The following is a 17,678-nucleotide window of genomic DNA, read 5'->3' on the forward strand; positions in this document are numbered from 1 at the left end:
AATCAAAGGAAGAATATATTTCATGACATGTAAAAGTTTGGGAAACTCAAACTTCAGTGTCCATAATTAAATTTTATTGGAATGTAGCCACACCCATTTGTTTATCATTATCTATGGCTTCTTTTGCACTGCAACAGCGAAGTTAAATAGACAGAGACTATATTGCCTGTGTTGAGGAAGAATGTCACCTGCCATATCAGTAAACAAAGGATGTTGCAGCCATCAAGCCCTCAGCCACTGCAGCCACCCCCAACCGTGCACCCTGAGGGGATTCAGGGTAAATAAAAGCAGGATACAGGTCCTAAATAGTTAAGGTACATATCAAAGGAAGGATTTCAATGAGCCCAGACTCTTGCATCTTCCCAGGCATAGAAAAATGCTAAATTCACTATCTTGTGGTGTCTGTTTTTCTTCAAATTTTTTTCAAAAGATTAACAGCAATCTTTTTTTTTTTTTAATAGCTACTTTATTTATTTATTTATTTATTTTGGCTGTGTTGGGTCTTCGGTTCGTGCGAGGGCTTTCTCTAGTTGCGGCAAGTGGGGGCCACTCTTCATCGCGGTGCGCGGGCCTTTCACTATCGCGGCCCCTCCCGTTGCGGGGCACAGGCTCCAGACGCGCAGGCTCAGTAGTTGTGGCTCACGGGCCCAGCTGCTCCGTGGCATGTGGGATCTTCCCAGACCAGGGCTCGAACCCGTGTCCCCTGCATTAGCAGGCAGATTCTCAACCACTGCGCCACCAGGGAAGCCCAACAGCAATCTTTTGATGTTCTGACTACCTGTTTTGTCTTGCTTTGTTTTGTTTTTGCAAAAACTCCTGTATATCCTGGCTCCTCCCTTACCTCTTCGGAACAGTCCCTCAGAACTAGCTGAGAGGCTGTCTCCCAGGCTTAAGTCCTCAGTATGTCCACTGAATAAAACATAATTCTCAACTTTTAGGTTGCACATTTTTTTTCCCACTAGATACCTGCAAGCCTAAAATATTTACTATCTGGCCCTTTACAGAAAAAGTTTGATGACCCCTGTTTTAGCTATAGTTCAGTTGTTTACACATGGTCAAAAATAACACTGCGAAAGTTTGGCATTAAGACGGAAGGTGACTGTTCCATGTCTTGGCAGCCCAGGCACAAGCTTCAGGCTACCACCCACACCCACAGGACACCACCCATAGGTGGAGTTCAGTGAGATCCTATCAGAAGAGCAAGGGTACACCACAAATGACCAGAACCCTTCAGCAGTAAGTGAAAGTAGAAGGAGAAAAGGAAACAAGGCACAAGTGACCTAAGAGACCATGAGAGGAATCTGTGTTTGCTGTCACCAGCTTTTTTCGCCTCCTTACAATATAGCTGAAGCAACACAACTAGCAACAAAACTCCAACTTTAACAATTCAACACAGTTATTTACTGTGAGAGGAAATCTAAGTTTACATCAAAAAAAGCAAGCAACTAAGATTTCTAAATATTATAATAAATAAATACATTTATAAATTATAATTTATAATAAATTATAAATATTCTGCAAGTACAGACATGGTGAAAGAGAGGGCAGTGGATTGGAAACAAATGACTAATGTAACTTTTATGGTCTTACCCTCATTACTTCCATGGTAGTATCTTTGCTTACTCATTTTCCCTCATGTTCTTTTTCCCTGGCTCTTCCTTTTGATTGCCCCAACAAAAGAAAACTGGTAATTGAAACTCATTAAACTTGAGTTTGACCAGTGATGAAGAAACCAGAAAAGTTACCAGTGGGTGCTCTAACTATATCCCTTCATAACTTCACTGGTCACTGATGATCCACTATTTTATGTATGGAAAACAGAGCCAGAAAGAGAACAGGTAGACATAAAATAAGAGAAAGAAAAACAGGAGGGAAATGAGAAAGAAAGGACAAAAACTAAAAAACAAACCCAAGAATCTATTCTGACCCCTTTACGTGTGCTAAGAAATCGGCATACAAAGGAATTTCAGCTATCAGGAAGACAGGAACATCGTTCTCCACATTCCCTATTTTGGGAACTGCCTCCGATCTACAAGTACAATAGAATGGCTACAAATTAGGACCAAACTCACCAGGGACTTCAAAGCGTATTGGTCACTTAGGTTCCTGACGCGTCCTCTGAGTTGGTACAGAACATCTGAAAAAAAAAAAAGAGTGGTAAGCTACTGATTGAAATTCCTACAACATTTGCCTTATTTTAAATTAGAGTTTTTGCTTATTTCTAACGACAGACCAAGGTAGGAGGGTGGGAGGAGCAGTCTGCCTGGATGCCTGTAATCAGGAGACACGTTCGTAGCAGATTAAAAACAAAATAAGAATGAAAAAAAAAATCTGCTTTTTATTATCACCCGGCACAGAAAATTCTAAATGATTCTAAATAAATGATAAAATATTCCTTCCTACCCAAGCAAACTGTATTCTACTTCTTAGTATACTACTGCTTATTTTACCCAAAATTCTAAAAGGTTTCCACTCTTTTCATAGCCACTGACACTTTAAAGCCAGCCTCACACATACATCCAAAATCGTAAACAAACATAAACACTCCAAAAGCATGGACCAACAACTGAATTTTACTAGAGGTTTTCTGGGGTGGCTGAGAAAGGAGTTACATAATAGATGAGACAACAAATCTTTAAAACTCTTTCCCTCCTACCCCTGATCCCTTTTATCTTTCTTTGAAATCCCTCAGATTATCCTCCCTTTTCCTATCACCTGAAACTCCTTTTTTCTCCTCAAACTCCAATCCCCCTTTAGTGTCTCTGTTCTTTTCTTATTTAAAGAAATTTATCCAATTTATATATTCACCCATTAGCCCCTCCACAAAACAAATAATAAACATGCTCCTGGGATTCTCTCCTTAGCCTAAAAAAGGACCAGGTAGGAAGAGATTGTAAATAACTAATACTAATCTAAACCATCTAGTTGATAAAATAACAGTGTGGGTGACTACATTTTAAAATATGTATAGGGCAAACTGCAACAGCTGTTTAAATACATTACAGAAAAACACAGAAGTAATAAAGTATGAATGGGAAGTATTTTCTAAGGGTATTTTTTAAATTTATATTACACCTTCTGCTATGAGGATAACATATATTTTACCCAAATTAGTTTAGCATTTGTGGTTTTCAATTTAATAACATCTATAATATCAAGGGAAAATTCCTGATAAATTGAAAGAAGACTTGCATTTTGACATTATATAAGCCACCTAAAGTGCTTGCCACAGAGTGTGTTTTTCTATATTCTCCCTCTTTGTAAAGTTGCTTATAGTGAAATTCTTCAGTAGTGAAGTGGAATAAATGGTCTAAATTGCTTCAGCACAGTTCAGCAAGGTTTCATTACACTTACTGAAGTATACTTTTACCTACAAGTATGTGCCAGTGTTAAGTGATGTACTTGTCATGCACCGCATGGGTGAAAAGTACTTATACTGAAATGCTCCCTTTCTGCTCTCCCGGAGTACAAGAATGGGAAATAAAACTGGGTTCCCTTCCCAAGGGTTAAAATGACCAGAAAACTCTGCTGGATGAAGTTTAGCTTCCCCTGATAATGCTTCCCTCCCCACAAACCCCTACCCAGCATCAGGCTAAAAAAAGAGAGAAAAAAAGATAGAATTAAAAAGTCCGTTTTGCCAGGTTTTCATCGACACTTGGTCTATTTTCAAGATAGAAAACAAAACATCAATTCTAGACTATAGAAGTAGTAGCTGACCCATTTGGAAATGTGTTATCCCTTGTAGTGTATGCTAAATAGAATTCTCATAAGGTGCCATATATGCATATCTATGTTATTTTAGAATAGATGCTAAAATTACCAAATCCAAGTGATCTGCCAAAAGATAAATCTAACTCAGAACCCCAGTCTTTTATATATGAAAGGCCTAAAAATATGTTCCTGCTCTGTAGAGTTTTCGTCAACCGACAATCAGAAATACATTACTGGGAGACCTTCAGGATGGCGGAGGAGTAACACGTGGAGATCACCTTCCTCCCCACAAATACATCAAAAATACATCTACATGTGGAACAACTCCTACAGAACACCTACTGAACGCTGGCAGAAGAACTCAGACTTCCCAAAACGCAAGAAACTCACCATGTACCTGGGTAGGGCAAAAGAAAAAAGAAAAAACACAGAAAAAAGAACAGGGATGGGACCTGCACCTTGGGGAGGGAGCTGTGAAGGAGGAAAAGTTTCCACACACTAGGAAGCCCCTTCACTGCTGGACACGGGGGGTGGCAGGGAGAAGCTTTGGAGCCACAGAGGAGAGCACAGCAACAGGGGTGCGGAGGGCAAAGCGGAGAGATTCCCACACAGAGGATCGGTGCCGACCAGCACTCACCAGCCTGAGAGGCTTGTCTGCTCACCCGCCGGGGCGGGCAGGGGCTGGGAGCTGAGGCTCAGGCTTCGGAGGTCAGATCCCAGGGAGAGGACTGGGGTTGGCTGTGTGAACACAGCCTGAAGGGGCTAGTGCGCCACAGCTAGCCGGGAGGGAGTCTGGGAAAAAGTCTGGAACTGCCTAAGAGGCAAGAGACCATTGTTACGGGGTGCACAAGGAGAGGGGATTCAGAGCACCGCCTAAACAAGCTCCAGAGACAGGCGCGAGCCGCGGCTATCAGCGCGGACCTCAGAGACGGTCATGAAACGCTAAGGCTGCGGCTGCAGCCACCAAGAAGCCTGTGAGCAAGCACAGGTCACTATCCACACCTCCCCTCCCAGGAGCCTGTGCAGCCCGCCACTGCCAGGGTCCCGTGATCCAGGGACTTCCTGGAAGAACACGTGGCACACCTCAGGCTGTTGCAACAACACGCCGGCCTCTGCCACCTTAGGTTCCCCCCAGCATTCCATACCCCTCCCCCCCCCCCCGGCCTGAGTGAGCCAGAGCCACCTAATCAGCAGCTCCTTTAACCCCGTCCTGTCTGGGGGTGGGGGGAAGAGACGCCCTCAGGCGACCTACACGCAGAGACAGGGCCAAATCCAAAGCTGAACCCCAGGAGCACTGCGAACAAAGTAGAGAAAGGGAAAGCTCTCCCAGCAGCCTCAGGAACGGCAGATTAAATCTTCACAACCAATTTGATGTACCCTGCATCTCTGAATACCTAAATAGACAACGAATCATCCAAAAATTCAGGCAGTGCACTTTGGGAGCAACTGTACACTTGGGGGTTGCTTTCTGCATCTAATTTGTTTCTGGTTTTATGTTTCTCTTAGTTTCGTATTTAGAGTTTATTACCATTGGTAGATTTATTGATTTGGTTGCTCTCTTCCATTTTTCTTCTTTTAATATATAGATTTTTTTTTCCCTTTTTCTCTTTTTGTGAGTGTGTATGCGACTGCTTCTTTGTGTGATTTTGCCTGTATAGCTTCGCTTTTACCATTTGTCCTAGGGTTCTGTCTGTCTGTTTGGGTTTTTTTTAGTATAGTTTTTAGCGTTTGTTATCATTGGTGAATTTGTTCTTTTTTGGATTGGTTGCTCTCTTCTTCCTTTCTTTCTTTCTTTTTTTTCTTACCTTTTAACTTTTTTAACTTTTTAATTAATTTTTTTTTTATTTTTTCATTTTAATGACTTTATTTTTTTCTTTCTTTCTTTCTTTTTTTCTCCCTTTTCTTCTGAGCCATCTGGCTGACAGGGTCTTGGTGCCCCGGCCAGGTGTAAGGCCTGTGCCTCTTAACTGGGAGAGCCCAGTTCAGGACATTCGTCCACCAGAGACCTCCCGGTTCCATGTAATACCAAATGGCAAAAGGTCTCCCAGAGATCACCAACTCAACACTAAGATCCAGCTCCACTCAACGACCAACAAGCTACAGTGCTGGACACCCTGTGCCAAACAACTAGCAAGAGAGGAACGCAACCACACCCATTAGCAGAGAGGCTGCCTAACATCATAATAAGGTCACAGACAGCCCAAAACACACCACCAGATGCTGTCCTGCCGACCAGAGAGACAAGATCCAGCCTCATCCACCAGAACACAGGCACCAGTCCTCTCCACAAGGAAGCCTACACAACCCATTGAACCAACCTTGTCCACTGGGACTAGACACCAAAAACAAAGGAAACTATGAACTTGCAGCCTGTGAAGAGGAGACCCCCAAACACAGTAAGTTAAGCAAAATAAGAAGACAGAGAAACAAACAGCAGATGAAGGAGCAAACTAAAAATCCACCAGATGAAACAAATGAAGAGGAAATAGGCAATCTACCTGAAAAACAATTCAGAGTAATGACAGTAAAGATGATCTAAAATCTTGGAAATAGAATGGAGAAAATACAAGAAATGTTTAAAAAGGACCTAGAAGAACTAAAGAACAAACAAACAACGATGAACAACACAATAAATGATACTAAAAATACTCTAGAAGGAATCAATAGCACAATAACTGAGGCAGAAAAACGGATAAGTGACCTGGAAGATAAAACAGTGGAAATAACTACCGCAGAGCAGAATAAAGAAAAAAGAATGAAAAGAATTGAGAACAGTCTCAGAGATCTCTGGGACAACATTAAACACACGAACATTCGAATTATAGGGGTCCCAGAAGAAGAACAGAGAAAGAAAGGGACTGAGAAAATATCTGAAGAGATAATAGTTGAAAACTTCCCTAATATGGGAAAGGAAATAGTCAATCAAGTCCAGGAAGCACAGAGAGTCTCATACAGGATAAATCCAAGGAGAAACACGGCAAGACACATGTTAATCAACCTATCAAAAATTAAATACAAAGAAAAAATATTAAAAGCAGCAAGGGAAAAACAACAAAAAACATACCAGGGATTCCCCATAAGGTTAACAGCTGATCTTTCAACAGAAACTCTGCAAGCCAGAAGGGAGTGGCAGGACATATTTAAAGTGATGAAAGGGAAAAACCTACAATCAAGATTACTCTAGCCAGCAAGGATCTCACTCAGATTCACGGAAAAATTAAAACCTTTACAGAAAAGCAAAAGCTAAGAGATTTCAGCACCACCAAACCAGCTTGACAACAAATGCTAAAGGAACTTCTCTAGGGAGGAAACACAAGAGAAGGAAAAGCCCTACAATAACAAACCCAAAACAATTAAGAAAATGGTAATAGGAACATACATATCGATAATTACCTTAAATGTAAATGGTTTAAATGCTCCCACCAAAAAACATAGACTGGCTGAATGGATACAAAAACAAGACATGTATATATGCTGTCTACAAGAGACCCACTTCAGACCTCGGGACACATACAGACTGAAAGTGAAGGGATGCAAAAAGATATTCCATGCAAATTGAAATCAAAAGAAAGCTGGAGTAGCAATTCTCATAACAGACAAAATAGACTTTAAAATAAAGACTATTACAAGAGACAAAGAAGGACACTACATAATGATCAAGGGATCGATCCAAGAATAAGATATAACCATTGTAAATATTTATGCACCCAACATAGGAGCACCTCAATACATAAGGCAAATACTAACAGCCATAAAAGGAGAAATCGACAGTAACACAATCATAGTAGGGGACTTTAACACCCCACTTTCACCAATGGACAGATCATCCAAAATGAAGATAAATAAGGAAACACAAGCTTTAAATGATACATTAAACAAGATGGACTTAACTGATATTTATAGGACATTCCATCCAAATACAACAGAATACACATTGTTCTCAAGTGCTCATGGCACATTCTCCAGGACAGATCATATCTTGGGTCATAAATCAAGCCTAGGTAAATTTAAGAAAACTGAAATTGTATCAAGTATCTTTTCCTACCACAATGCTATGAGACTAGATATCAATTACAGGAAAAAATCTGTAAAAAATACAAACACATGGAGGCTAAACAATACACTACTAAATAATCAAGAGATCACTGAAGAAATCAAAGAGGAAATCAAAAAATACCTAGAAAGAAATGAAAATGAAAACACGACGACCCAAAACTTATGGGATGCAGCAAAAGCCATTCTAAGAGGGAAATTTATAGCAATACAATCCTACCTCAAGAAACAAGAAATATCTCAAATAAAAAACCTAACCTTACACCTAAAGCAATTAGAGAAAGAAGATCAAAACACCCCCAAAGTTAGCAGAAGGAAAGAAATCATAAAGATCAGGTCAGAAATAAATGAAAAAGAAATGAAGGAAACGATAGCAAATATCAATAAAACTAAAAGGTGGTTCTTTGAGTAGATAAACGAAATTAATAAACCATTAGCGAGACTCATCAAAAAAAAAAAAGGGAGAAGGCTCAAGTCAACAGAATTAGACACGAAAAAGGAGAAGTAACAACTGACACTGCAGAAATACAAAGGATCATGAGAGATTACTACAAGCATCTCTATGCCAATAAAATGGACAACCTGGAAGAAATGGACAAATTCTTAGAAAAGCACAACCTTCCAAGACTGAACCAGGAAGAAATAGAAAATATAAAGAGACCAATCACAAGCACTGGAATTGAAACTGTGATTAAAAATCTTCCAACAAACAAAAGCCCAGGACCAGATGGCTTCACAGGTGAATTCGATCAAATATTTAGAGAAGAGTTAACACCTATCCTTCTCAAACTCTTCCAAAATACAGCAGAGGGAGGAACACTCCAAAACTCATTCCACGAGGCCACCATCACCCTGAAACCAAAACCAGACAAAGATGTCACAAAGAAAGAAAACCACAGGCCAATATCACTGATGAACACAAATGCAAAAATCCTCAACAGAGTCCAACAGCACATTAAAAGGAACATACACCATGATCAAGTGGGGTTTATCCCAGGAATGCAAAGATTCTTCAATATATGCAAATCAATCAATGTGATAAACCATATTAACAAAGTGAAATAGAAAAACCATATGATCATCTCAATCGATGCAGAGAAAGCTTTCGACAAAATTCAACACCCATTTATGATAAAAGCCCTGCAGAAAGTAGGCATAGAGGGAACTTTCCTCAACATAATAAAGGCCATATATGACAAACCCACAGCCAACATCGTCCTCAATGGTGAAAAACTGGAACCATTTCCACTAAGATCAGGAAAAAGACAAGGTTGCCCGCTCTCACCACTATTATTCAACATAGTTTTGGAAGTGTTAGCCACAGCAATCAGAGAAGACAAAGAAATAAAAGGAATCCAAATCGGAAAACAAGAAGTAAAGCTGTCACTGTTTGCAGATGACATGATACTATACATAGAGAATCCTAAAGATGCTACCAGAAAACTACTAGAGCTAATCAATGAATTTGGTAAAGTAGCAGGATACAAAGTTAATGCACAGAAATCTCTTGCATTCCTATACACTAATGATGAAAAACCTAAAAGAGAAATTAAGGAAACACTCCCATTTACCACTGCAACAAAAAGAATAAAATACCTAGGAATAAACCTACCTAAGGAGACAGAAGACCTGTATGCAGAAAATTATAAGACACTGATGAAAGAAATTAAAGATGATACAAATAGATGGAGAGATATACCACGTTCTTGGAGTAGAAGAATCAACATTGTGAAAATGACTATACTACCCAAAGCAACCTATAGATTCAATGCAATCCCTATCAAACTACCATTGGCATTTTTCACAGAACTAGAACAAAAATTTCACAATTTGTATGGAAACACAAAAGACCCCGAATAGTCAAAGCAATCTTAAGAAAGAAAAATGGAGCTGGAGGAATCAGGTTTCCAGACTTCAGAGTATACTACAAAGCTACAGTAATCAACACAGTATGGTACTGGCACAAAAACAGAAATATAGATCAATCGAACAGGATAGAAAGCCCAGAGATAAATCCACACACATATGGTCACCTTATCTTTGATAAAGGAGGCAAGAATATACAATGGAGAAAAGACAGACTCTTCAATAAGTGGTGCTGGGAAAACTGGACAGGTACATGTAAAAGAATGAAATTAGAACACTCCCTAACACCATACACAAAAATAAACTCAAAGTGGATTAAAGACCTAAATGTAAGGCCAGACACTATCAAACTCTGAGAGGAAAAAATAGGCAGAACACTCTATGACATAAATCACAGAAAGATCCTTTTTGACCCACCTCCTAGAGAAATGGAAATAAAAACACAAATAAACAAATGGGACCTAATGGAACTTAAAAGCTTTTGCACAGCAAAGGAAACCATAAACAAGACGAAAAGACAACCCTCAGAATGGGAGAAAAGATTTGCAAATGAAGCAACTGACAAAGGATTCATCTCCAAAATTTACAAGCAGCTCATGCAGCTCAATATCAAAAAAAAAAACAACCCAATCCAAAAATGGGCAGAAGACTTAAATACACATTTCTCCAAAGAAGATATACAGATTGCCAACAAACACATGAAAGGATGCTCAACATCACTAATCATTAGAGAAATGCAAATCAAAACTACGATGAGGTATCACCTCACACCAGTCAGAATGGCCATCATCAAAAAATTTGCCTACAATAAATGCTGGTGCGAGTGTGGCAAAAAGTCAACCCTCTTGCAGTGTTGGTGGGAATGTAAATTGATACAGCCACTATGGAGAACAGTATGGAAGTTCCTTAAAAAACTAAAGATTGGACTACCATACGACCCAGCAATCCCACTACTGGGCATATATCCTGAGAAAACGATAATTCAAAAAGAGTCATGTCCCACAACGTTCACTGCAGCTCTATTTACAAAAGCCAAGACAAGGAAGCAACCTAAGTGTCCATCCAAAGATGAATGGATAAAGAAGATGTGGCACATATACACAATGGAATATTACTCAGCCATAAAAGGAAACGAAATTGAGTTATTTGTAGTGAGGTGGATGGACCTAGAGTCTGTCATATGAGTGAAGTAAGTCAGAAAGAGAAAAACAAATACCATATGCTAACACATATATATGGACTCTAAAGAAAAAAATAATGGTCATGAAGAACCTAGGGGCAGGACAGGAATAAATACGCAGACATAGAGAATGGACTTGAGGACATGGGGAGGGGGAAGGGTAAGCTGGGATGAAGTGAGAGAGTGGCATGGACATATATACACTACCAAATGTAAAATAGATAGCTAGTGGGAAGCAGCCACATAGTACAGGGAGATCAGCTCGGTGCTTTGTGACCACCTAGAGGGGTGGGATAGGGAGGGTGGGAGGGAGATGCAAGTGGGAGGAGATATGGGGATATATGTATATGTATAGCTGAAACACTTTGTTATAAAGCAGAAACTAACACACCATTGTAAAGCAATTATACTCTAATAAAGGTGTTAAAAAAAAAGAAATACATTATTTTCCACATAATAATATGCATGAAAGATACCACAGACTATCCTTGAGGTTCTAGAATGTTGGTTCTCGAACTATTTGGATAGCACAGTGCAACAGTAAAAAATGTTCAAGCATGAACCTCACATAGCCAATATTTACTTATTTTTAAATTATATACATGTACTATATTATCTAAATAATATATATCTAAAACACAAAAATGAAAAATTTTTAGAATAAGACAATGAAGCACACAATATTTTAAAGTATTTTATTGGTCATTTGTATTTTTATAAAATATGATTCTCACTAAAAACATAATATTAATTAAGTTATTAATATAATAATACACTTCAATTGTTTCACAAATTTTAGTTTAACACCTGATGACAGGATTTTAAAGCCTGCTTATAAGTTATTTCTTTTATTTATTTCTTTTTTTAATTCTTATAAATATTTATTATAGATAACACTGTTAACATGTGATGCATTTCCTTCCTGTCTTTTCTCTCTGTAATTTTTTTTTTTTAACATCTTTATTGGAGTATAATTGCTTTACAATGGTGTGTTAGTTTCTGCTTTATAACAAAGTAAATCGGTTATACATATACATATGTCCCCATATCTCTTCCCTCTTGTGTCTCCCTCCCTCCCTCCCCATCCCACCCCTCTAGGTGGTCAGAAAGCACCCAGCTGATCTCCCTGTGCTATGCGGCTGCTTCCCACTAGCTATCTATTTTACGTTTGGTAGTGTATATATGTCCATGCCACTCTCTCACTTTGTCACAGCTTACCCTTCCTCCTCCCCATATCCTCAAGTCCATTCTCTAGTAGGTCTGTGTCTTTATTCCCATCTTACCCCTAGGTTCTTCATGACCATTTTTTTTTTTCTTAGATTCCATATATGTTAGCATACGGTATTTGTTTTTCTCTTTCTGACTTACTGCACTCTGTATGACAGGCTCTAGGTCCATCTACCTCACTACAAATAACTCAATTTCGTTTCTTTTTATGGCTGAGTAATATTCCATTGTATATATGTGCCACATCTTCTTTATCTATTCATCTGTTGATGGATACTTAGGTTGCTTCCATGTCCTGGCTATTGTAAATAGAGCTGCAATGAACATTTGTGGTACATGACTCTTTTTGAATTATGGTTTTCTCAGGGTATATGCCCAGGAGTGGGATTGCTGGGTCGTATGGTAGTTCTAGTTTTAGTTTTTTAAGGAACCTCCATACTGTTCTCCATAGGGGCTGTATCAATTTATATTCCCATCATAGTGCAAGAGGATTCCCTTTTCCCCACACCCTCTCCAGCATTTATTGTTTGTAGATTTTTTGATGACGGCCATTCTGACTGGTGTGAGATGATACCTCATTGTAGTTTTGATTTGCATTTCTCTAATGATTAATGATGTTGAGCATTCTTTCATGTGTTTGTTGGCAATCTGTACATCTTCTTTGGTGAAATGTATATTTAGGTCTTCTCCCCATTTTTAGATTGGGTTATTTTTTTGATATTGAGCTGCATGAGCTGCTTATAAATTTTGGAGATGAATCCTTTGTCAGTTGCTTCATTTGCAAATCTTTTCTCCCATTCTGAGGGTTGTCTTTTCGTCTTGTTTATGGTTTCCTTTGCTGTGCAAAAGCTTTTAAGTTCCATTAGGTCCCATTTGTTTATTTGTGTTTTTATTTCCATTTCTCTAGGAGGTGGGTCAAAAAGGATCTTTCTGTGATTTATGTCATAGAGTGTTCTGCCTATTTTTTCCTCTCAGAGTTTGATAGTGTCTGGCCTTACATTTTGGTCTTTAATCCATTTTGAGTTTATTTTTGTGTATGGTGTTAGGGAGTGTTCTAATTTCATTCTTTTACATGTACCTGTCCAGTTTTCCCAGCACCATTTATTGAAGAGGTTGTCTTTTCTCCACTGTATATTCTTGTCTCCTTTATCAAAGATAAGGTGACCATATGTGCGTGGGTTTATCTCTGGGCTTTCTATCCTGTTCCATTGATCTATATTTCTGTTTTTGTGCCAGTACCATACTGTGTTGATTACTGTAGCTTTGTAGTATAGTCTGAAGTCAGGGAGCCTGATTCCTCCAGCTCCGTTTTTCTTTCTCAAGATTGCTTTGGCTATTCGGGGTCTTTTGTGTTTCCATACAAATTGTGAAATTTTTTGTTCTAGTTCTGTGAAAAATGCCAATGGTAGTTTGATAGGGATTGCATTGAATCTATAGATTGCTTTGGGTAGTAGAGTCATTTTCACAGTGTTGATTCTTCCAATCCAAGAACATGGTATATCTCTCCATCTATTTGTATCATCTTTAATTTCTTTCATCAGTGTCTTATAATTTTCTGCATACAGGTCTTTTGTCTCCTTAGGTAGGTTTTTAAGCTGTTTTTTTAAATACGTGGTTTTTATAAGTGAAAAAGATTTCTCATAAACATATGTACTTCCCAAATGGAAGAAATGCCATCATTTGTTTGCTCTTACTAAATCATGATGCTCATTTTTCAATGCCACCCAAAAATTTTACAGTTTTTGGTGAAATTCACCTAATAAATTTCCAGTTGTTGCAAACTAATCACAAATGTATTCAACCACACAGAAACTAAGTTGGAAGATTTTTAAATAGATTTTTTTTAATTTTCAAAGTTCTTACATGCCAAAATAAGCATTTGTTAGGTAACAAACACATCATTTTATGCAATACCATATGACAGTAGAAACATTTCCCACTATTTGTTTTTAAAATACTCCTTTTTGAGGCCTTCCCTGGCAGTCCGGTGGTTAAGGCTCCACACTTCCACTGCAGGGGGTTCAGGTTCAATCCCTGGTCAGGGAACTAAGATCCCACATGCCTCACAGCATGGCCAAAAACAAAAAAACAAAAAAACTCCTTTTTAAAAAAAGAAAGGAATTTTCTCACTAATTATGAAAACTGTCTCTGTTTTGTTGGTACAGAGTTAATGAGTTAAGTGTGTATATGTTAATTTTCTACTAGGTAACAGTCTACTTATAGTTACTTATCACAGAAAGGTTAGCGAACTTGGAACCTTGTATTTTGTAAAAGAAATATGCACTATTCATCTTTAAATTTGACAGCTCCTCCAAGTGTTTTATGTCAAAATAACCACTGAACTTCTGTAAGGCATAAGAGACGCCCGTGGTCACTTCCCATCTCAGTACTAAACATTATGAGGATTCTCTTATTTAGGATAGTACACTATAATCCATAAATCTGCTTAGTAGGGACACACGAACGGCAATACTCTGAAAAAAATGAAAGACAACGGCAACTTCTCCCTGCATTAGAAGGTCCCCTGTATTTGAAGAAAAGCATGCGCTATGAATCACGACTACCCAATATACAGGGTATAGTTAAGCTTAATTTCTTTATAATTTTGTAGACTAGGGAAATATATAAATAAAATTTCTAAAATTTTCTGCATACTTAGAAATAAATAACTTTCTGGAGCAACCCCTGGGTGTTCTTCAGAGTAATGGTTCCAAGCAGTGACTCTGAAAGTACTACCTGCCATTTGAATTATTCCAGGATCTTGTCAAAATAGCACATCTCTGGGCCTCATCCAAACCTACTAGGTCAGAAACTCTGTGGAAGATGCCAAGTTATATATTAGCATTAGTAACAAGCAGGCTGTTTTAGTTACTTGTTGCTGTATAAACAGTCATCTCAAAACATAGTAGCTTAAAATAATTATTTTTTTCTTACAATTCTGTGTTTTGGCAGGACTTGTGATCCACATGGTATCAGAAGATTTCATTTATACAACTGCATTCATCTGGGAACTGTACCAGCCTGAATTATCCTCAGAGGTCTCATGCAGTCTGGTGCTGACCATGGATGGGGCACCCCAGTCCTCCTCCCTGTGGTATCTCTCTTTCCCATGATGCCTCATCATTCAGTAGGCTAGCCTGAGCTTCCTGACATGGTAGCTGGTTTCTAAGACCATGGAAGTAGAAATCTCTTAAGGGCTTGCTCCAGAACTTACTTAGACTCTTCTGCTGCATTCTATTGGTCAATGCAAGTCACATGGCCTGCCCAGATTCAGGTGGAAGGGCAACAAGACTCCACCTTTTGATGGAAGGAGCAGTATGCATGTACAGAGATAGGAAGAACTGTTGGTGGCCACCACTGGAGACAAGCTCTTACACAGATGATCTCACAGTTAAAATTTGAGAGCAGCTCTTATAAGGTGATAAATCTAGCCGAGACTGTTAGATTTAACGTTAAGAGCAGTTTTCAGCATTCATAATAAGTTGTTACATAACTTTTGCATCAAACTAGCCATTACTGATAAGAGTAAATACCCTATATCAAAAAACATATACACACGTAATATAAAATATTCTTCTTTTTCATGACACTAAATTATATGGTAATAATTAGTTTTTCAACCATTCTTTCCTAAGACATTGGTCTTATCCTTGCAAACAAATAAATTGTAAATAAATAGACTAAAATTGATTAATGAAAGAAAAAACAAACTATTTCAATGCCATTGTTTTACTTTAACCAAACCAGCCGTATGTATTGGTAAATTTGTCAGTAGCTGTCCTCAGTGCAAAACCCTACCATTTATGGCCAAATAGAAGCTGAAATTGTACCATGAGAGGGTTAAACTCATTGGTTGTTTTTTCAGAGGGAGGCCATGCTGGCACTGGATAAGAACAGAAAGGAACAGAGATGGTCCTCCAAATCACCAAGGGTTAACCCAGTTTCCAAGTACAGGAGATACTTGGTTTCAAAGATTTCATTCAAAGTTTCCATTAGAGATCTTGAGACCCATGACTTGTAGAGATGTGTCGTTTTCCCAAATCGTGAATTTGAATCACATAATTATATAAAGGAGTGTTAAAGTTTGAGCCTGTATTATCAAAAAGACAAGAAATAACAAGAATTGGAGAGAATGTGGAGAAAAAGGGAACCGTCATACCCTGTTGGTAGAAACGTAAATTGGTACAACTACGATGGAAAACAATATGGAGATTGCTCAAAAAATTAAGAATAGAACTACCATACGATCCAGCTATTCCACTTCTGTGTATTTATCCAAAGAATATAAAAACACTAATTAAAAAAGATTTATGCACCCCTATGTTTACTGCAGCATTATTTACAATAGCCAAGATATGGAAACAACCTAAGTGAAGACATGATATATAATACAATGGAATATTACTCAGCCATAAAAAGATGAAATATTGCCATTTGCAATGATATGGATAGACCTTGGGGGTACTATGCTAAGTGAAATAAGTCAGAGAAAGAAAGACAAATACCCATGATTTCACTCATATATGGAATGTTTAAAAATAATAAATGAACAAACAAAACAAAATTTAAAAAAACACAAATATACAGAGAACAGATTGGTAGTCATCAAAGGGAAAGAGGGGCTGAGGGAGGGCGAAATAGATAAAGGAGGTCAACTGTAGTGACGGATGGAAACTAGCCTTCAGTGGTGAGCATGCTGTGTTACGTACAGAAGTTAAACTATAATGTTGTATACATAAAACTTATAAACCAAAGTTACCTCAACTTAAAAAAAAAAAGACTGAGCCTGGCTGATTGTCCAGAATCTGCTCTCAATTAGGATTTGTTGCCCTCTACTTGTCATGAATGAATTTTCTAGGAAGAAATTATATGCTTCAGATCAGATGTCAAAAACTAAAAACCCATAGGCCAGATACAACGATATGGATTTAGTTTGGTCTGAACTTTTTTTTAGAACTAGAATTAGTTGCAACTTTACATTTAAAAATAAAAACATAGCACTTCGAATTCTTTTTTTAAAAATCATGGGAACTTGCAATACTGGACTCACATTTCCACATGGCAACACAAGACTGGAGCTGATTATAGACCACCCCCTACAGACAGGGCATGTGCATTCCAGCTTGCCGTTGTCCCTACTGCTCTCTATGAACTTACTCTAGAATGCTTCCTTCATTTACATTATCTACCTGACCTTTGGAAGTAATTTAGTTTTTTACCCCCATAGTGGTTTTTAAAAATTCAGGGATTTTAAAGTGACTAGAAGATGTCATTTGTAAAGATTTATAAATATAAAAGGTCTACTCTATTTAAGAACAGACTTTTCTGATATACATCGTAGTACATGTTTAATATACAATACATGTAGTACAAATTGAAATTTTTCTTTGTTCTTGTCACAAAAAAAAAATAGCTAATTTCACTTATTTAGAGTAATAGACTTTTTAGGAAAAAAATCAAGCTAATAAACCTTTTTTATGTAGTACCATTTTTTTCCAGTTGAAGAGATGAAAGGGGAAAAAAATACCCTGAAATTATGCAAAGGGCAAAAACATAGAAATGCAACATATGTGGAGTTTTTTCTATAAAACAACCAACCTACTTAGAGGTCATTATCATTATAAAATCTAAAAAAATAACC

General features: G+C 38.0%; 1 protein-coding gene across 1 annotated transcript in view; it reads right to left on the reverse strand.

The window, feature by feature from the left end:
- The window catches only part of LOC309665899 (uncharacterized protein), a 561,943-nt gene that overhangs the window by 498,366 nt on the left and 45,899 nt on the right, over positions 1-17,678 (reverse strand). Inside the window, exon 3 of the mRNA XM_082472769.1 lies at positions 2,073-2,137. The gene's annotated coding sequence lies outside the window, so the exon portion shown is untranslated. The remainder of the gene's footprint in view (positions 1-2,072; positions 2,138-17,678) is intronic.

Source organism: Balaenoptera physalus, assembly GCF_965194825.1.
Source record: "Balaenoptera physalus genome assembly, chromosome: 8".
NCBI classification, from domain to species: domain Eukaryota; kingdom Metazoa; phylum Chordata; class Mammalia; order Artiodactyla; family Balaenopteridae; genus Balaenoptera; species Balaenoptera physalus.